General features: G+C 39.2%; 1 long non-coding RNA gene across 1 annotated transcript; it reads left to right on the top strand.

Moving 5' to 3' along the window:
* Positions 1–418: 418 nt before the first annotated feature.
* LOC136288846 (uncharacterized) lies at positions 419–21,082 on the top strand. Its single transcript, XR_010720602.1, has 3 exons — positions 419–618; positions 3,423–3,630; positions 20,630–21,082. It is a non-coding gene; the product is annotated as an uncharacterized lncRNA (long non-coding RNA).
* The last annotated feature ends 680 nt before the right edge of the window (positions 21,083–21,762 follow it).

Genomic DNA, 21,762 nt, shown 5'->3' with positions numbered 1-21,762 from the left:
ACTAGTTTATTAAGCACAGTCTGGCATTATTCTCCCCTTAGAAAAGTTGGCGGTCTCTCATTTATAGCATTTTTTGGCACCACTGAATGAAACTGAGTAGGCGATATTTCCTTTTACACAAAACGATTACTTAACGGAAAATGGTATTGTTTATTCAAAAGCTGCCTTTTAAATTTCGATTCTTTCGCTTTTCTGAGCCACCAAAGCACAACAGACTGCGAAGTATGCAGACAGGAATGCCCGGACAGTGCCGGGTCAGGGGCCGGTGCGCCGCGGCCGCCCGCGCCCTCCGCCCGGCCCTCCCCACAACCCTCCTCCCCGCTCCCGCCCCCCGCCACCCCCTCCCGACCGCCCCCTCCCCACAACTGCAAATAACTCAGTGATAACAGATTTTTTTCCACCAACTGCAGGAGATAGTGCTAATCTTTTAATAAAAGATCCCATTACAATGGGATCTGTCTGGACAGACTATAATAGATCCAGAAATACAGCCGTGCTAATATTAGAAGACAGTTGTTTGGGTGCCTCAGGCCGGGCCCTGGTCCCGCTTTGAAAGTGGGCATGAATCACAATGTCTCTCGGTACCACCTGCGGTCACACGCATTAAGGAGCAGACTGGTAAATTATTGACCTCACTGCATTTTTGTTTGTTTTGTTTTCCTTTTTCTTTTCTTTTCTTTTCTTCTTTTCTTTTTTTTTTTTAATATTATTTTTGGGTTGGCTTGGGTTTTTAAAAATGATGATGATGATGATGATGATGATGATGATGATCCTCGTCCTGAGCATCGTCTGAGCATTTTGAGCTCTCCAGAAGCTCCGGGACTCCACATCCTTTTTAATCTTTTCCAAAATTGGTGCCACTCTCCCCCTGCCCCCCGCCCCTGCCGCCGGCGCCGGAGCCGCGCTCATGCGGGGTGCCGTAGTGCCCTCTAACGGCCAGGGCGCGCAGCGGCAGCGCCCCGCCGCTCCCGGGCCGCCCGCGCCCCTCGCCGCGGCGGAGACGGAGCTCGGGCAGGGCCGGAGCCCGCCCGCAAGGTGCTCCGGGGGCCCGCTCCGGGGCCGCTGTCCCAGCGGGGCTCCGGCCACAGCCGCTGCAAGGCTCGGGAGGCAGCACGGCCCCCGCCGGGGCAGCGTCGGGGTCGGGGCTGCTCCGGGAGGCGTCCCGAGGGGGGTCGGGGGAATCCCGGCGGCGGCGGGGGGCGCGCAGGCGGCCGCTCCCGAGCGAGCCGGTCGGGCTCGGCTGGGCTCGGCTCAGCTCGGCACAGCACGGTCCGGCACTGCACAGCCCGTCACGGCCCGCTCCGGCACTACACGGCTGCCGCGATGGCTGCGGGGTCAGGCTCACCTTCCCGTGTTCCGTTTGTGTATGTTTTTTAGTACTTGGCCAATCCGGTGTTTATCCTGATCGTGTTTTCAGTCACAGAGGGGTGTTTTCAGGCCGTGTTCCTGGAAATGAAACTCAGAATGGGTCGATAAGGTTTGCACATGTGCTTCATGCATGCATCATCGGGAGATCAATATGATTGCGCTGGTATGGAGATTTGTATCACACCTGTTCTCTGACATAACTTAGAAACAGCTGCTGTTTCTTTCATTGTCCCGTCCCGTCCCCCCCCCCCCCCCCCCCCCCTTATTTTTTTTTCCTTTTTTAAAATGCTGGATACTGGGTTTGTGAGTAAGAACATGTCAGGGATACATTATGTAATCAAAAGCTTTCTTTTTTCTCACTGTGTGTGCCACTCTTTATGACTCCCCCACCCCGTTCTGCTTTGCCAACAATCATATTTAAATTACCAAAAAAACAATAGGGTCAATCTGTAACTGAACTGTCAGGCAGCACAAGAAAAGAGTGTTGTTTTCAGTCTGACAGGTTTCACAACTTCTTTCTACCAAGAAATGTATGCATTTTAATATAGGCTTTTGGATGTGAATCCAATCTTTGCAGCTGGCCCTGATCTTGGAATAATAGAGCTTTAAGAAAAAAACCCTTATATACTTTCATCTCAGACTTTGAGAAGGTTCAGATTTGGCTCTCAATTTACATATTTCTGTGTCCTACTTCTAATATAGCTATAGCTACAGCAAACTCCATAACACAAAAGATTAAGTTGCTGGCCTCTGAATAAAATAGCAGCAAGATACGGGGAAGGAGGAAAAATAATCTGCAAGTTACCTCATCAAGGTGTGCCATTAGCATACACACACAGCTGTAGACACACATACATGCATATACATACATGGAATATTTACTTTGTGATAAGTCAGTATTCACTGTACTAGTATAACATTACTGTTTACGCTTTTCCCCTCACTCTGTTGCCTAACAGAAGAGTGGTTGCTTGTATCAGCAGTAGACCAGCTTGGACCCCCCTCTTTGATAAGGAACATGTCTGCAATAAAATTTTTTGAGGTTGTGTGGATGGTACTCCTGGCCAAAACTGATTATTTGGAAGGGATCTGGATTTTGGTCAAATGAAAATGGAAAGGCCTGTCCTGGCAATCTAACATTCAAGGGAGCAGAAAAAGACTTGGACACCCTCCTGTGGTCCTGGATATATGTATGCATCATCCCATGCAGTTTCTCACACAACTGGCCTCTCCCACAGAGCAAGTACTCAAATAATGGTAGAACGTCCTCTTCTGGTAGGAGAGAAGACTTGTTACCTTGCTTGTTCCCATCTAATTGCACGGATTATTGCAAACAGAAGGGCCTGTTTCTGCAAAGCTGCAATTTTATGTAGGCTCCCCTCATTTGCATCTCTGATATTGGATTTAGGGACTTTTCTGAGTACCATTGCATTGTTCCACTTCAAAAGCTTTTCCTTCACTTTTTTTTTAAAGTATAGGAGAAGAAGACCTATGGACATCCAACAACCTTTTCTGTAGAAATTTCGTGTGCTGTTTCTCAGCAAAAAGTAGCATTAAAAATTGTATTACAAAATTTAACCTTTTTTATTTAACTAAGACCTTTTGTGAAAAACAAGCAAACTAGTTCCTGGTAAAAGTAACCTCTGAGATATGTGAAGTGAATTGTAATATCAGGTATTGGCTACCTGTGCTATTACACAGAAATTATTCCTGCACGTCAGTAAGAGTATTAAACATAGAACTTGCAGTGCATGCTGTTGGGGAGTGTTGTGCTTTTTGGATGAATACAGGTATGCTGAACAGTTTTTTTTTTTCTCTTTTTTGTTAAGTTGACCTAAGACATTATGTCTGTTGTAAGGTGATGGGCAATGGACTGGATAAAGAGGTAGTAGGCCTCTTACCTAATAAATAACACTGGTGAAACTGTTGATTCTGGTTCATACTGTAGAAAGATCATGTAGACAAGTGTCATTCATGTTTTAGGTCAGATAAAATTGACATGTATGTGATACAAGCCAAACTGACCCCATCTTTACCTTCTTTTGGTGGTTCAGGAATAACAGGATTGTGTATCCCCCTATCGTTTGAAGGATACCTATCTCTTCCTGGAAGTCCAAACAGGAGAAGCTGTCTTAGATACTCTGAAGGCATTCTCTTGTCTTGTGCTGACAGAATCATGGACCACCACTGAGGAGCTGCAGCAAGCCTTATTATTCAGTATCCATTGTAAATGTGATGTGGTGCGGCAAGATGAGGCTTAAGGTATGAGTGGAATGAAAACAGTTTATTATTAAACAAGTTACAGAATCTTTCTGGGTTATTGAAAACTTGGTCAAAAGTGCAAAATTCCAGTAGAAAATTGTATTGAAAAAACTGTAATTAAACTCTAGAAAACATTAACTATATGAGGAAGTGAAATAAAAAATTATAAAGGCATTTACTGATCTATTGCTTTACTGATTTGTTGATGAGGTGCTTCTATGTATATTTTCAGACGATATTAAATAACTAGAAATGTGCAACAGACCATGGAATTTCTATGGCAGAAAAAGCCTCTCACCATGTTGGGATTGCAGTGTTTTCAATGGCAACAGGAGTTCTGACGTAGATTCTAAATGAATTTTGGAAAACTTAAAAAAATTTTAAAAAAAGGAAATAAAGTACAATTATTGTGAGAAATCTGCTCTTCACAGTTCCTAGGATGCTACTATTGTAAAGAAATGCCAGAAGGACAGCATCATTAGCTCTAGACAGCCCATTTGCACATAAAGGCTTAAGAAACACCACGGTAGGAGGGAGCATGGAGATAGCAAAGCTCTGGCAGAACGGCCCCTGGAAGGCCATTTCAACCTCTGGCTGTCTTCAGTCATGTGTTAAGTGAAGAATGGCTCTTGCCCAGCTTCTTGACAGGCAAATTGCCTTTCCTGCTTCCACAACTCTGCCAAGTGAAGCTGTGTCATTCTTGGTGACAAAACTTCATAATTTTAAGTTGTAATTATAGATAAGGAGCATAGTGCTTTAGGAATGGTTATGTGTGGGTATTGTGCTTTTAAGGTCTGGAACATTTTGTACGGCAGACTTAAGAGACGGGTCAGTTGGCAATCAGTTGCAGCTGAACCAGGACTGGAGACTAAACCAAAGATAAAGTGAGGACAGACATAGTTTGTAAACTACTTCTGTGAAAATTATGTCAATTTTTGCCATTACTTTATGTTCCTTCTTGTTAGTTTGATTCTATTTGAGTTAATGTGATTATTTGATTATTTGAGGTGTGTAGTCACATAACTCTCTAATACAAAAAAAGGCAGTGTTTGACTGTAGGTCCTGGAGCTAAATGGAAAAAAATTCACTATTAAGCATGATAGTCAACTGGGACAAGCTGAATTTAGCAAGGCAAAAAGGATAATAAATAGACAATTTCCAGCTCAATGCATGTCTGGTGATGTACTGGAGCTTATTTCTAGACTAAGAGAGTAAGTACTTGAGTTCTTCAAAGTTACAGCCTTGTTAGAGACAGATCATTAACTTGTGAGGCTTATATGTACTTTATTGCCTATCTAGGAAGAGGATCAATTCTAATGGTTTGCTTCCAGATATTAATGTAACCAAATGGATTTTAGACTGCTGTTTAGTCAGTGCCAGCTTACTGGGGTATTATCAAAATTGTCCTACATGGTACCTGTTGGTAAACTCCAAACGCTTCAAATGTCACCCTCTAATACTGCCTTAAACATGCTGGTCAGAAGAGAAATTAACTAGATATCAGGAAAAATTATGATCTAAATGTGACTGTCACAAAGAATTTTAGAGGTGTTAAGATCATGGCTATGATGGAAGCAAAAAAATCTTTTATCCCAGTTGTGAGCTGCTTTGTTTTTATGAGCCTAAAAGGAGCGTATTTCAGGATCTGGAGCATCATCGCACATGTATCACATCCCTTTACATCAAAATTTTTTGGTCCATTCAAAAACATGTTTTTGCTGTCACAAAAACAACAGTGAATTTCCAAAACTATTTTTTTTAGTACAAATTAAAATTTTGTGCTATATTAAGTACATGGCTCTGCATGTGGCTCTGTAGACTTGTCCTATAGCAGTGCTAGACAATGGTATCTGTAGACCATCTAAAGTTATCTTTTGAGGTCAGATTTTATGGAATGAATACAAATATTAGTTAGCAGTATGGGAAGGATGAAGACCCCAGGGTAATTTATGCTTTGTTTTGGGACTTCCTGCATAAATTTCTTTGCAGTGGAGGCCCTGCATGGATCACTTAGTTAGTTGGCTCCATAGTGGGAATTGTTTCCCTTCAGTAGGACTAAAATTGGCTTATGTCCTCCTAAAACTCCCCTGAGAAGGGCATCTAGTGATCCCTGTGCCTCCTGTTCTGCCCACTAATGTGGTTAGTTTGCAGACACTTTCTTATATGCCTGATCATGAGGTGACTTGAGTAGCCACAAGTTATGGATAGAAAGATATATCTCCAGACTGCCAGTCCTTCTGGTATACTTTCTCCCTGGATGTCTGGGAGAAGAGGTGCATCTTCTTTACACCAGGTAGCAAGTTTAGTTACAGGTTTGCAGGGCAGTCCAGAATGCATGGGTTTGAGCTTCTGCTTTCTTACCTCTGGCCTGACCCTTGACTGTTTTCATGATCAGCCAAATCAACTCTGTTTTCTGCTGGTCATCAGTGGAAGGGACATCTGTGGGGCTCAGACTCTGAGAATGTGCTCATCCTTAACAGATCTTGTTACAGTACAAGGCTGTCGTGGGAGCAGGAAGAGTTAAGCCTGGAGATTATCCGTATCTCAGATGTGAAGATTTGAGAGGTACAGGCAGGAAAGAGGCTTTAGCCATTTTTCCATATGATATTCCTATTCTGTGTAATTCCAGCTGCTGCTCCAGAAGCATATGGTAACATTATCTTGTAGCTTTGTACAAATAACCTGGGTACACCTAGACTTGACAAATTACATTAAATATCTTCACTCAAGTACAAAACCACATGCCCAAAGGCGTAGGGAAAGCCTGTGGAACAGCAGGAATAAGCCCCAAATCTTAACCAAATCTGTCTCCACTGGCTGTTCTTTCTTGCTGTTGTGTTACCTTATCTCATTTATGCATGCAAAAATGCTTGAATTGGCTCCACATTTTAAAATGTGAAATAATAAAGAAAAGCTGATTATTAAAAGAAAAGTTGTTTCATTAATACCTCATAAAATGCAGACATTGAGCATTTGGTTTATATTAAGTGTCTTCTTTTTATTTATGTCTATTGCATTTACCATTGATTCACTTTTTTATTTCCTTGAAGATGAAAGGATTATGAGGTTTAGTCATGAAGTTTGTCCTACTTTCTTTCATTCCAGGCAGTAGAAGGTGACAGTAGTATGGTTCAGAGTCCGAGTATTCCTTTTTCCTAGCATCTTAGTTCACTTAGTCCACTGTAATTGTATGATCTTGAAAGTCCCTATTTCCAAGACAAAACTCAGTCTGTTTCCAGTCTTTCACTAACAGACCATGTGCTGCAGAGCTCATGGAACTTTCTGAGCATGCTTCATGGTATCCAAAAGGAAGATGAAATTCTGTGGTAGTGATGGTTAGAAGGCAGCATGGTATCCTTTCCAGCTTTGTATATGAAGACCATACCTGCACATGGAAAAAGTCATAAAATTGTTCTGTCAGAGCACCCAAATGCCTTCTAACCTGAATGCTAAAATAGTGCTACTCACTATGTAGGGTTATAACCATCAAATCTGCAAGGCTTGGCAGGTCTCTGCTTCCCTGTAATGATGACAGTAATGGTTAAACAGAGGTTGCCTTAGGCCCCACACCTCTGGCCAGAGGTTCTCATGAGCCTTTGTTTTTCATGGTTGTTCACCTCAGTGAGCTGCAGTATTGCAAAGGTCAGGTGTTTTGAATGTACATGACAAAAGGCTTGATTCAAACAAATCAGCTTAAATAAGTTGCTTTAAATTCAGTTGTCTTTCTTTCCTACTTTCTGGTTTCTGAGATGATAATCGTGTTTTTAAGTCTTTCTGCAGAACAATGACATTTCCAAGTATTTTTTTTTAAATTAAAGAAGAGACTCTAACATGATGTCAGGATGCCAGTATCTAGCATTTTAAGAACATCTAGACATAGGTCTTTGATGGAAACACTAGATTTTCCAACCAGGAAATTTAGGCCTACAAGGTGTGGGGCTGTGCTGTTCCTAAAAGGTGTGAAAACACAACAGCAAAAGCAACTTTTTTAATGGAAATGTGATTGTCAGAGAAAGACACTTTTCTTTATGTTAATTTACAGAAACTCAAGAACTTTTGACAGAGGAGCAGGGGAGAGAGAAGGGAAGGGATAGCATGGGGTAAATGATGGAATAATTAGAACCTCTAGAGAGGACTTAAAAAGAATCAAATCAAACTTGTGCTATTAGATTTCATTTGGTGTTCATGGTATTTTAGCAGAGGAAAAAAATTTAAAAGAGTTCTTAGCAGCAAACACATATAAGGGAGGTTTTGAGTAACAATTGAAAATCTGGAAGTATAGTATTTTAAAACAATGTTCACTACTCCAAACTGACTTATAGATACAAAGAATTCAGAAAATAAGAGAGACCTCTTGAGGACTAAGAATGAATTCCAATAGCTTGATTCTTCTTAGATGTCTTTGATGCATGTGTAGTTTACCTATTGATAAAATAAAAGGGAAAGAGAGTAAAGAAAAGCATTCTTAAGAAGGCCTAAGTCAAAACTGATTTTGCATCCATTAGGTGGAAAGTGTATACCTCATTAGTGCTTTGCCCACAAAATTTTGAAGCATGCTTTAGTAGCCTGCTAATAGTAAAACACAAATCCTTGAAAGAATTCATTCTGAAGTATTTCAAAGATGAAGACATAACAAATCTAGACAGTGAGAGAGTAATTTAAGCATCAAACTCTGTATGCTATTTGGCTCAAACCACAATATATTCCAAAATTCAATAGTGCAACTGAAGTAACTGACTCTTTTGAGGAAAATAACAGCATACCAACAGTGTAACTTGCTGTGTCTGGAACCACTTAAAAATAAAATAAATATACTATTTTTAGCTTGTCCTGTTTAAAGATACACATCATTTTTCAGATCTTCTTTAAGCCTCCTAAAAACTTGTTTTGTCCTGCAGCAGGACATTAGCAGGTAATTCTTGTCTTATTCTCAGATATGATAAGAGTACAGTATGAGAGTGTTGATTCTACTGAACTTATGAAGAAAAAAAAAAAAAACAAAAAAAAAAAAAGGGAAAGAAAAAAACCCCAAAACAGAAAATCTCTGAAATGTACTTGGAACTTCTTAGAATTAAAATCGTATTATTTTCACAGAAAAGTGAGACTAAATTCTGGACAAGTTCAACCCCAAATTAAAAAAAAAAATAACTACTTGACACATAGATGAATGACAACAGATAAATTATGCCTGAATGAAGGGAGAGAAGCCAGATAATAGAGATTTATTTGCAAGTACTTTTCTGTCTTGATAGTTTTAATATTTTATTTAAAGTGATGGAACATTTATGATTCAATTACAGCAGTGTTCTTTCACATGCAGAAACAAGACAATATTCAAATCTGATCTCTCTTTTTGGACTGTTCCTGTTCAGACAAGATGCACATGTAGAGATGATGCATGTTACTAGACCAGGGCCCATCACTTTCTCAGTTACATGGTTATTATACATGGCCTTATGTTTAGGTCATATTTTTCTATAGTAATTCCTTTTGTATGATGTAAATGCGTTTGCTCTTATAGATGCTCTTATAGATGTCTCTTGTCAGAGGAGAAGAGATGTCATTCAGCACTTTCGTTTTAATATTTTGGAATCAGTCAAGTTTTCATGTTCTATAGGCAGCAAATTCAGGCTGAGAAGATTTGTAGGGGGAGATTTGAAGGCTCAGAGACACAGACAGAAAAAAGGATAGCATTTAGGGGGGGTTATGCTTCTTAAATTGCTTCTGCAAGAAAAAATAGTGTAAACGAGAGGCCATACCCCTATATTTGGAGTAGGACAATTAGCACTTCAATGAGGCAGGGCACACTGCCTGTTTCTGCCGCTGCTCAGGCTTGTCCTTTCTGCATAACCCTCTAGTGGAACTGGTTGGGATTTCAGTCACTTGTGGAAATGCCTCTAGTGTTCCCTGAGCAGCGTGCCACCAGGGATGCTGTCCCCTGAGACCTCTCTGTGATAGCATTTGAGCTCTGGCATCCTGAAAGACTTTTCTGAGCCAAGATGCTTGACATGCAGCAGTCCAGTTCTTCTGTGGAGAAGTGCTCCCATCAAACTCATGGGTACTGCAGGTCTATCATGTGTGCTGCCCTGTCCCATGTCCTGCCTCAGCTCAGCTCAGTTATGTCACACAACACGTGGTTGGTCTGCATTCCCTCATGAAGCCTCACCTGCTTTGCTGTTCGTTTTTGAGATTTGGTGGCCGTTTTCCTTCTGTGGAAACAGCAGAAAATAGCAGATGTTCATTCAACTGAATTCCTTGTAAATAAGTAAATAAAAATCACCTGCAGAGATCCCAAGAAAAAGGGAAAATAGAAATTCTTCAGGATGTTTTTAGGGAGATGTATGGTGGGGCATTTACTTGACAGTTCAGATTGTCAGTAGGTACTTATTTTGATTCCCTTCTCCATGAATTTTACTGAATCACATTTTCACACTATGACGACACCTTGTGTTGTTCATGGAATGCCTTCCTTTCCCCAGGTATCTGCTCTAAGGAAAGCTGGAATTTGTTGTACACAGATCAGTTCCTTTTCAGGAAATAATTGTTATCTCTGGGTGGACATATTAGCTACAGCAAGAGTTAAAGGGTTTATTCATCCCATTAGAAATAGCTGGGAAACAAAGGGGTTTTATTTCTGCTGGGCCTCAGGCAGTTAAGTGTTTTGCAAGAAAACTTTCAGGAATCCACTGCTAAGCAAAAACGTGTTGGATATAAATGGATGAACATTGTATGCATAATGTCAATTTGCAAAGACAGATGGATTTGGGGTTAAAATAGAACATAACAGTTGGAAAATCCCTACTGGTCTTTTTTGTGTCATTCTAAGAAAGTAGTTTATTTTATTTTGTTCTAGGTCACTGTAAATTTACATAATATGAGGTAATGATAATATACCTTCATGTCATAGTCAGAGTGTAATTATGAATTAAATATTTGGTCCTGGAATATTTTGAAGTACTGCTGTCTAATACAGGATGTGCACCAGGTAGCTGCAGGGAAAATGCAATCACTGACACAGGGATTGTCTGTGTGATAACCCAGATGAGGGAGGATGTGCCTGTGTGCTGTGCTGGTGGGGGAAGGGGAGCCTGCTGCTGGGGAGAGGAGGAGCGTGCTGTCCCATCCCAGTGCCATCCAGTTCCAGCAGTGCATGCTGAAAGACTGCACAAACAACTTTTGCCTTGTAACTGTTTTCCTCACTACTTGCCAATAGTGAGGCAGAAGGGAATTGGAGAAGTATGAGTGTCTGTGTAGGTGAGAGCCCAAACCAAGCAGGTGGGGGTATGGAGTAGCTTTTCTTTTCAGCCCTGAAGTCAAGATAGGCTGTGGCTGCAGAAACAGCTGCACCTCGGCTGTTGATACTTTAATTCCTGGGCACATCAGTGCTAGGTTGTTTTAAAAACACTGGTTGTTTTCTATCCCAAGCACTGATGCCCACAGCTTTTTCCCAGTGAGATACTAATTCCAAAGTTGTTCAGAGTTTTGCTTCTCAGTCTAACTTAAGCCAGGATTTTTAGATTTCAAGGAATCCTTGCAAAGTAGCTATGTAGTTTCTTCTTATCATTCAGGGATGTAGAACGACAGGCTTGCAGTACCTGTGCTGTCAATCTGTAGAGGTGTAACAATGAAGCTTCTGGCATAAGTCACCCATTTTACAAGTGGGTCAGCAATTAAGGAAATGGAAGAAACTTGATCAATGAACACACTTTACAGATACAATGCACAGCCAGGCAGGAAAGTTATAATTAACATTTCAGCATGACCTAGCCACCTATATATTTCATTATGCAGAACTTGTAAAGGGCCTTGTGGAAGCACCATCTGCTGATTCCCTATAAAACTACAAATGATGTGGAAACTTTCTGCTTCTAGTTCTGTGTTGAAATGGGTTGAGTGCTACATACTAAGTTTCCAGCTTGGATCCAGATTTGAATTGAAACAAGTCGTTTATATTGCTCTGTATTTCATGGAGTACTTTACTTTCCTACATAAACTAGTGGAGAAAAATGACTACAATCTGAACTTCTCAGTGCTTTCCAGGCCATCCCATATAATCTATATGATACTTTTAATAATGACTCTTTGTGATATTGAGAAACATCCTGAGAGAGACCACTTCTGATTACTTACATGATAATTATCCAAAACCAAACCACCTAGGTCTAGTAAGAGGGCCAAGATGCAGTATGCCAGCTGACTACACTAGAGTCAAAAAGCAGTGACTCATTTACAGACCTGTTCTCCACAGTTGGTAACAAACCAAAGGAAAAAAAAATTGTTAAGGAAATAGTGGTTGAACGGGTTTTCATAATCCTTTCTATGTAGAGTGACATGGAATACATTAAACGCAGAAATAGTGGAGGGGATGTGATATTTTCCTGTACTGAATCATATTTGAGAAGAACCAGAGCATCTTGACTGCATTATCAGATTTCTTTTTATGTATGAACAGCTCTGCTTCATCTTACAGGATTTCATCTGAAGAGCTCAAGAGAGCAACGTGCATTGTGCTTCAAAGTTAATGAGAATACCCTTAAGTAGTGGTGAGAGCCACTTCAAAACACTGCAGAATAATTTTACGGGATAGGTAAAACATGACTGTCTTCCTCAGATTAGTTGTATAAATAAAGTTTGTGGGACTATTCATGGGAGTGGAGTGAAAAATATTTGACTCATGATCTTACATATCAAATATCTTTATGTATTATTAACAATCTATAAAGCTGGATATAAAAATGTGACTTGTTAATGCCAAGTTTATGTCATGTGGAACAGGAAGAGAAAGAACATAGTCTTTCCTATATGGTTTGACAAGACCTTTTTCAATAAACATGTAAGTGCCCCATGGCCATAGGTGCAGATTATAAATTTACTTGTAGGCAGGAGTTTCCATGGCTGCAGGGAAACTTGTGCCAACATGTATTCACAGACTCTTGTGTCCACAATATCCACACTAAAAGTATGTGCCAGTGCTTGCAATAGACAGCAAATGGAAGCAAACTTGTGATGCTGGAATAAATTTTCTATCCACTGAAACTAAAACTGGAACCATAAATACTATAGCTGGAAGATTATATTTGATCTTTGGCACCATTAAGATTCCTATCTCAGATGTTCTGCTTCTAATAGTCCTGTTTCAAAATGTAAAAGCATAAAAGGTAGCATTTTTTTTCTCCCCTCTCTTTTTGTACCTCTCTCTGTCTTTCATACACATGAAGATAAAGATTAAAAGAAGGGGAAAAAATTCGGTTCTTTGGCTGGGACACAGAAATTATGATTCTGACTGGTCTGGTGCCTGCAGTAAAATATCTCTGACAGAGATCAACTCTAACAGAAGTTTCTAAAAGGGATCAAGAGGCCCCAGAGCAGATAAATATGGAATAATGTGACCACAGAGAAGATTGTCCATTGGAGTAGTCAGCCAGTGATGAGCCTTGTGTCTGAGCTATACATCGATGCTCTTGCTCTTACAGAGGGCTCTGTCTGCCACATGTGACTGTGGTGGCTTTGACTTGTCGCAGGGTCTAAGCCTTTTGAATCCTCCTGAATTCTTTTGCTCATTTTTTACCTTGTAGTAATGAGTTTAACACTTAAATAAGCATGTCTTTTCATCGTTCCTAAAAATAACTCCTATTTTTGATGGAAATGTGAATTAGAAACATGTCATTTGGGACCACTGCCATTTAGATTCTTATCTCTGATAATTTCCAGTATTAAATTCTCCAGAAAGCTATGATGTATGACACAAGATGTTTGGAGTATTAGTTGGAAAACATTTGGAGCTCTGTGCTTCGGTGATGCACGTTTGTCACTGTGAGCTGCCCAGTGGGCTGTGTGCCAAGGCAGGGTGGTGGAGAGGGGAAACAGGGGGATCTTCAGCCTTACTTTCTGCACTGACAGCCAGGGACTGCAGTGTCCAAAGTGCTCCTGTGGCAAGGGAAGAAACCCCTTCCAAAGACAGCAATGTTCATGTCGGTGGTGGTCTGAAGCTGGCAGGAGGCTGGGCTGGGTGAGCCACCTGTGCAAGGGCAACGTGCTCACACACAGATCTCCTTCCTTCCTGAGCAAGCAGAGGTTGCTTCCCAGAGATGCGTGAGCCCCTGAAAAGCCACAATTAGGGCTATGTTATAGAAGTAATTCCTTTTGAAATGGGTTGCCTTTTAAATGTAATGGTCTCCTTGTTGTTTTATGAGGACAAAGGGTAAATATGATTATTTTTGTTTGTTGTGGAATTGCCTAGTGACCATCTGTGAGCCTCATTATGGAAATCATGGTTCAAATTTAGAGTAATAGAGATCTCCTAATGCTCATATCACAGCATCTAAATAGACCAGACAGATGAAGGGTAAGAAAAGTGGCCGGAAATGCTAGCAGATAGGAGTATTCAATTTACACCCTTAATAACATTTTATTTTGTGGTGTATGCTTGCACTGTGACTGCTTGTTATATTTATTTCCAGGCTAAATAATCCTAACATTTTAAGGCTATAGAATCCTTCTTATTGCTGTAACATTCTTATCAGTTGTCTCCAGTCACTTTCTATTTCTGTTAGATGTTTCATTAGATGGAGTAATCAGAGCAAAACATATTATGTAACATGAAGACATACCACTTATTTGCATCAAAACATTCAGATATTTTCAGTAATATTCCTTATTACTTGCTGACCAAGGCAGTTGGAACAGATGTTTCCCCTGAGCTATATACAATGACATCTAGATGTTTTTCTTGAGTGTATGAGCAATGCAGAAGTGGTTCAAATTATGCTTGCCATTGTGTATTGCTTCCTGAATTAGTGTAGTAATTTTATTTATTGTCTGCTCATGCTCTGTGAAAAAATCTCATGTTTTCCACAATGTGACATGTTAATGGGGATCATGGAAGGCTTCCCTTCTCTAAGACTGCAAAAATGGTGCCTCTTAAATGAATATTTTATTATTCTAATAGATATCTTTATTATTGTAAGCAGTATTTATTATAAAATTATTATTAAAACTTTCTGTGCTGCATTTTTTGGACATGGAGAAGTTTCTGATAGCTAGGAATGGCTATAGAGAGCCAAGACTTGGGAAGTGCAATTATTGTATACTCCTCATCTTTCAAAAGACAAGCTTATCTACAGACTGCCATTCTGCATGAAAAGAACACTTGGGCTTGGTAACTGACTTCTGCTTCCCTTTCCCTCTCCTGGATCTTTGCCTGGGGGTTCATCAGCCACATTTTCCATGGTGATTGCTAAAGGTGACTTTCTTCCAGCCCTTTTTAAACAGACATTTTGGGCAGTAAAAACGTAAATAATTTAATAGACTCCAGCCAGCAGTTCCTAAAGCTAATACAACCATAGTATAGTGTTTGTAAAATAACAACAAAGCTAAATGCATTCAGTCCTGTAGCTTTTGTCAGTATGTACAGATGTGATTTAAACCTACCAACCCCCAAATGATGCATCAATAGCTCACATATACTTGTGGGATAGCTGATCTGCAGAGATCAGGAATGCAGTATAGCACATATATATTTTGTTGTCACAATATCTGCACTTCTAATTTCTTGGAAAGAATTTTGCTTGTGGAAATGAAAAAAAAATTAAGGAAAATTATCAAGAAAATGAGTATTGTTTTGGTGTGTCGTATGCCTTTTTGTCACGTAACAGGATCACAAGTTAACTTCTGCACCTGCACATACCTTTTATTTTATGTTTTGAGGCACAGTGAAAAGAAACAATGCTGCAGTGTCCCATATTGACATGCATGGAGCTGGCTTCAAGGCAGTACAGACCTGTATGAAATGAGAAAGTTTGAGGGCTTTGTGAACTTTTATAGAGGATCAGAAGAAAGCTGTTTGGCACAGGTGTTTCTGTAATTGTGATACATTGGAAAATTTCAGCATGTTCAAGGGCACTTATGCTGTGGCTACTACAGCTGTTCTAACACTACAAGGACGATGTGGTGTTTTAGTGCTAGCACCCTTGGTTGTGTAATATAAAACAAGTAGGAAAGGAAATATTAGTTAAATTAACGTGGTGCACTTTTTTCCTCTCTTTTTCTTTCTTTTTTTTTTTTTTTCTTCTTTTTTTTCCCTCCTTTTTGTTTTATGAATTTTTATTCCTTCACATAGAAAAGCCACAGGCAGAAACAGTGTCATAAAGAGGAGACTGGGGTAGAGAATAGACAGGTATCTTCTAACATGGCTGCTTCTTCCTGCTGATCATGTTCATATGTGGTTAGTTTCTCTGAGTTGGGAAACTAATTGAGAAATCTAGTTTATAATCTATTGAGGTTGTACTATGTGCATCTGATGATCTGAATTAATTTAAAAACAGGCCAGGACATTAACATTGCTATTATCTAACCTTTCTATATATAGCGCAACAGATTTATTTTACATGAAAAATGAAAATATGGTCCTTGCCTAGATGAGAGTCCAGTCCATGCTGGAAAAATAATTATGCAGCACTGTACTCAGTGCTTTCAGTCTGCTGGTGTGGGTGCTGGCTCAAGAAATCCTCTCTGAGTGGCCAATTTGATCCTCTATCTAGCTGACTTTTCAGAAGATAGTAGGTTATTCTGCAGCGTTTTTATTCTAAATGAGGTTGTGCATCTGTACTCACTTAGGCATTTCCACAGCAGTTCAAGAGAAATTTAACAGCAGGTGGTAGACTTTATTCCTAATAGGGCAATGAACAGTGAAGCTACTGAAATAAACTTTCTTTATGAGCAGTGTTTTGTGGTTAGATTCCCAAGTGTCTAATAAGTTAGAGACTCATGCAACAACCTTTCCAGGGACACTGGTAGGAGCTATTTTCTCATTCCAGCTATCTGTTTTCATGATGCTCATAAACACTTAACATCTCTGCTCTGCCATGTGACTTAATTAAGTGGGGTGATGGCTTCAAAAGCTTTGAAGGATGGCCAGGGTTAGTAAGAGAGAAATACACAAATGCATAAGTACATGTGCAGTCACACATACACAGAACACTGTATATGTATTACAGACCACAGACAGGCTAGTAAGTCTAAAAAAAGGGAGGCCAAAATATAAAAAATGGAATGAGGAACAAAGCTGGTGAAACTGATGGAGTAAATCCTGTAACATAGTAAAAAACTTTAGTTTCATCTTATTTTCCTGATGCTTATGTTTTGGGTTTGTTTAATTAATCTTGATGTGTCTATGGTAATTTCAGTGTCATTCATTGTCTTATTCACAGTGGTATAAGTGAACAGTCAGTCAAATCCAGCAGGATGAGCAGAATGTATCTTAGTAAAGAATTCTGCTGTAACCATCAGTGGTGTGACACACAGGAAGAGTACATTTATGAACAGTTTTATTATGAAATCCACAATCATTTTGGAGGCCAAACTTTTTGCAGGCACTTCAGCAAAATGATGCTAGTTTATGCCAGACACCAAGCAAAAGAAGAACTTTACCTTTCTGCTTCTAACATTCATGCTACTTGCTTATACTTTTCATTATTCCTGGAGTGACCCTTGACAGACTTCATACAATATTTGGAATTAATATCACATGGCTTTTATTTCAAAAAGTCAAGTTTTTAGTATGCAATATTTAGCTAGCCTCCTGAGGGAGAGAAAGATGAAGAGGGTAGTCATTTTAGTGACAATTTCACCTTTGTAGTTAGCCTAGACTAGTAGTTGGAATAAGATGCACTGAATTTGACTTGCTAATATAAGGAAAGATCACTATCACCTACAGCCTCACCAGCTGTGTCAGAAAGTTCCTTCCCAGAGATGGGTATGTTTCATTGAGCTTGAAAATTCTTACTGCTTATGAACTATCTACCAGTTATCATGTGCTTGGAGATTTCATTCCTTTCAGAGATTTGCAAAGTGGTGCTGATGGAAGAATTCCTGTTGGTGCTGGTTTCACTAGGAAAAGGTTCATGCTGTTAGCATGTTCTGTCTATTGTGTAGCTGCACGGTCCCTTTCATGGTCACACATCACAGGATATTCATGGTGCCCTAGTGTTTCTAGGGTTCTATGTACAAATGGCTGGGCAGTACTTTCCTCAAAGAAGAGTTCTGAAGTGAGGAAACTCTGAGAGACTGGTTTTTGTCACAGTATTGTCTGTCCTTTAAACAGTGTTTCACATTAGTTGGTTCCATAAATCTTCGTAGAGGAAGGTGATAATATCTTTACACAAGACACAGAAGGTAACATCCATCTTACATTTCTGTCTTATGATTCATACCATTTGAATGTGAAGTTTCAGTGTGGTTAGAGGCTGACAAACATAAAATTGGACTTTTTCTAAAAAGTCAGTGAGATCTATTAGTTATTTAAATCTGACAGAATAATAGTGTGTTTTTTAAATTTATTATATCAAATCCGTATTTTCTTTTAAAAGATCATCACAAGTAAAACTGAAACACCACTTAACACAGAACTTACAATAACTTAACTGAAGTTAATAACAATAGCATATCACTTATTAAGCTTGTAGAAACCACAGCAGACTGGCAATCTTACCGCTGATGATGAATTGAACTTTTCCATTTCTACTACTATACTAATAAAGAAGAAGAGTTAAAGACCAGCCATTCCTTATGGGTTGAATATTCTGCCCTTTCCTGGATGGGAAAGATGTTATTTTCTATTCTTATTCATTTAGTTGACAGGTATGTAAAAAGGCTACATCTTATTTTATGCAGGTTGGTGCACACATCTGTTCATTTAACTGTACTGTACTGTTGTCCTGCAGTTGTCTTCAGGGCATTACGTTAATGCAAAATCAGCCCTGCACATCCAACTTACTCCGTTTACTTATTTCCTCTCCCTGTTTTCTTCACTTCTCTATCTGTCTTCTAGACTTATTGGTTTATTTAAGTTCACTCGAAGTTGAACTTTATTGTCAGATATTTTTGGGCATGCCATGATAAAAATACCCTGGTGTATTCTACATCCATATAAATATGGAAAATTTGCATTTTATTTAGTCCTCTGAAGTTGTGTAGCATCCTGACTTATAATAACCATTAAAACAAAATCATAAATGGAAATTAGAATCTTATCAGACAGTAGAATTAATGCTAATGTCTGTTAGTAGGTTTGTGATGATTTGGAGATCAATGTTGTAAGATTCCAATCTAGAAAACAGTAATAATAGTACTAAGATATTTGCCCACAGGCCTTTGAAAGAGATGCAAATGTAGTTGACCTTATTGTCTCCTCTTGTATGACCTGACATACAAGGAATATTCTGGAAGAATCAATGAACATCAGTAAAACCAGAGAGCAGAAATCTGACCTCAGAGGTGATAAACATGTTATGAATGCTTTGACAGAAGGACATGGAGGCAGACAGAGTAAACATATAAGGAGTTTCTTGGGACAAAAGCTGCAGGAAAAATTGAAAAGAGAATCCAGAAAAGGAAAAAATGTCAGCATTCACACTTTCACACTAAAACAGGAGAGAAGGGAAAAGGAGATATATTTATGGGGAATGGAAGGTACACTAAATCCTGATATTATGTGTGCAGTGTTCAAATGAGGATGAATCATGAGTTGAACATAAAATAGAGCTTGAATTTTCTGGAGTCCTGGCAATACAGCAGAGGTGGGAGATGCTGGCTGGTGTTTTTCCAGTGGTATGCAAACAAACAGGATGAAACAAAGGAAGACAGGAATGAGGCAATTCTGCTATTGGCATGATTTTATAATGAGGAAAGGATGATTTTTTTCTTCAGGTGACCTATTGGTAAAACACAAGGCAAAAAAACCGCAGTGACTGTTTGGAGACAGCTGGCAAAAGAGGAGATGAAGATGCTGTAGTTCAAGAAGCCAGATGATGGCAGGGCAAGTGAAGCAATATTACAAACCTCTTACTCATGCATGAAAGAGCTAAAGGTGAAGAGAGATCCAGAAGGAACAAGGCATGGCTGAAATCAATGTTTCTAAAAGAACACTGATGAGACAAATTACTCTGATGCTTTGCCCTTATAACAGAACATACTGCAGTTAATAGTGTGAATTGAGGTCTGGGGAGGAACACAGTCTGAGAGGCTACAAATTTCCTTTCATACACGAATTTATCTCAAGCTGCTGCATCTCAAGTTGTACTGAGACATCCAGGTTCATCTTAACTAAGCATGGATAGGAAGTATCTGTAACTACACCAAACATCCATTCCAAGTCAGGGATTTGCATTCCCTTTTCAGTCAAACTAATTGAGAGATTGCAATTAATGTCCATGGTTTAGGTACAGAGTCTCAGATTACATGGAAAGGGCTTGGACAAAGCTTGAGACTGTTCATCTGCCTCTCACACATTAATACAGGTCTTGATGTTTAGCTGTAACTTGTGGTTTAATTTTGCAGTAATAAATGTGTTACATGCTTTGCTGTCACAAACTTTGAATCTATAATTGATTAGAAATTACCAAATACCAGTGTGTCTCTTTTCAAGCTGCAAAAGTTTTTTCTTGTTTTCAATGGGAAAATATTTTAAGTTGAAATTAGCAAAAGCAAGAGAGGAGAAGCAGGGAGAAAATATGCAGAAGTAAGTCACAGAGGGCTACCAGCCATACAGCCACAGAAAGAAATCTGTCCATAGCAGATTACCAGGGTTTTGCATAATTTTTGAAGGCAAAGAAGAATAATATTACACAACATATTTGTTTTCACATTTTTAATTAGATTTTGTAGAAATGGAAAAATAATTTTTTTTTTATGGAACTAGTATCTGTAACCCAAAACTTCTTTCAATATTTAAATGTTTTAATATAAACCATTCATTCTGGACTAAGTGAAAAAATATGTCCGAAATGGAAATAATCCAGATAATATGGTCTGCTTTCTTTTACAAGCCTCAAATAGCTTCCATTTTGCTAACAGTTTTATATCTGTAGAAATGTAGGTAGGAAATGTTTGTAACATAAAGATGTATGGCCACTTTTTACGTTACTGAATGAATTCTATGCCAGCAGTGTGTTAGGCCTATTATACCTCACTTTGACTGACTGTGATGTTTATTTCTTTGTAGAGTCATCAGAGCGTTACAAAAAAACATCTTCTGGAAGCCATTGAGGATCACTTTGTCATCAGACCAGTTGGATCTTATTTGGACTGCTTGTCATCAGCTCTCTGTGATAGTTTATTTTGTTGTCACAGGCACAGGCAACCTTTTCTGAGGTTTCGCCTTTAGCTGATTGTGTAGGATTCTCTGTTAATCCAGTAGAGGATTGTCAAAGTGATGATCTGAATGGGTAAGCAAATAAAGATTTGTATTGAGGGGAACATCAAAAATTAAGGACATGCTAGACACAATTCTGCAAAACTCTAAATGCCATTCTTTGGAACATCTCAAATCACAAGTCAACATTAAAAAAAACAAAAAACCAAATCAACCCACACAACATTGTCTTATTCTGAATTTAGTCTGTACAACAAATTGAAAGTGCTGTAGTTCTGGCTGGTGGGAACTGTGCAATCATCTATACATCATCTTGTAAGGTCTTTAAATTAGTTCTCTCAGCTCTTGTGTGTGACACAATTGTAACTAAGTCCATGTGGATTCACACTGAAAAAATGCCTGGAGTCCTGAATGTATTGTCTCCTCCTTTGAGAAAGAGGACTTCCTTCTCTAAGCACAAACAGTATTTCTGTATTTTAAAGCACATACCTGACTTTCTGGTCAGACATGGTGAACCTACTGAATGAATAACTGAAATAGGCACTTTTTGTTTAAGGGTGCAGCTATTGTCTACTTGTCATCCATTTCCAGGGCACATGCAAGACCTGACAGTGCTCAGTGTTGTCCCAAGATGCTATTTTTTACTGTTTGGATTATCTTGATTATATGTATTCCTACACTGGATACTAAGATCATCTTCAAAAAAATTAATTGTTCAGAGATTGTAGGAACCAGTGATTCTCCATAATGCAAAATATCACACTGCATAAGGAACTCTAGATGAAAAACCACACTTTGTTAGGAGAAGCCAAGGGAAGTATTTGCGTACATGAGAAGAAAAAGGTGTTTAAAAATCTGTCCACGGAAAGAGCATTCTGACTACAGCTTGACTGACTCTGGAGTCTCATGCAGTGATCACCACCAGACAGGATTTCCACTAGTGTGGCTTGGCCCACGAGGACTATTGCAGTCCCTACAAGTTG

The sequence above is a fragment of the Chamaea fasciata genome, unplaced genomic scaffold (assembly GCF_029207755.1).
Source record: "Chamaea fasciata isolate MVZ Bird 193981 ecotype frontalis unplaced genomic scaffold, bChaFas1.0.hap1 SCAF_4, whole genome shotgun sequence".
NCBI lineage: Eukaryota > Metazoa > Chordata > Aves > Passeriformes > Sylviidae > Chamaea > Chamaea fasciata.
The sequence above is the reverse complement of the archived record's forward strand: the minus strand, read 5'-3'. Positions and strand labels throughout refer to the sequence as shown.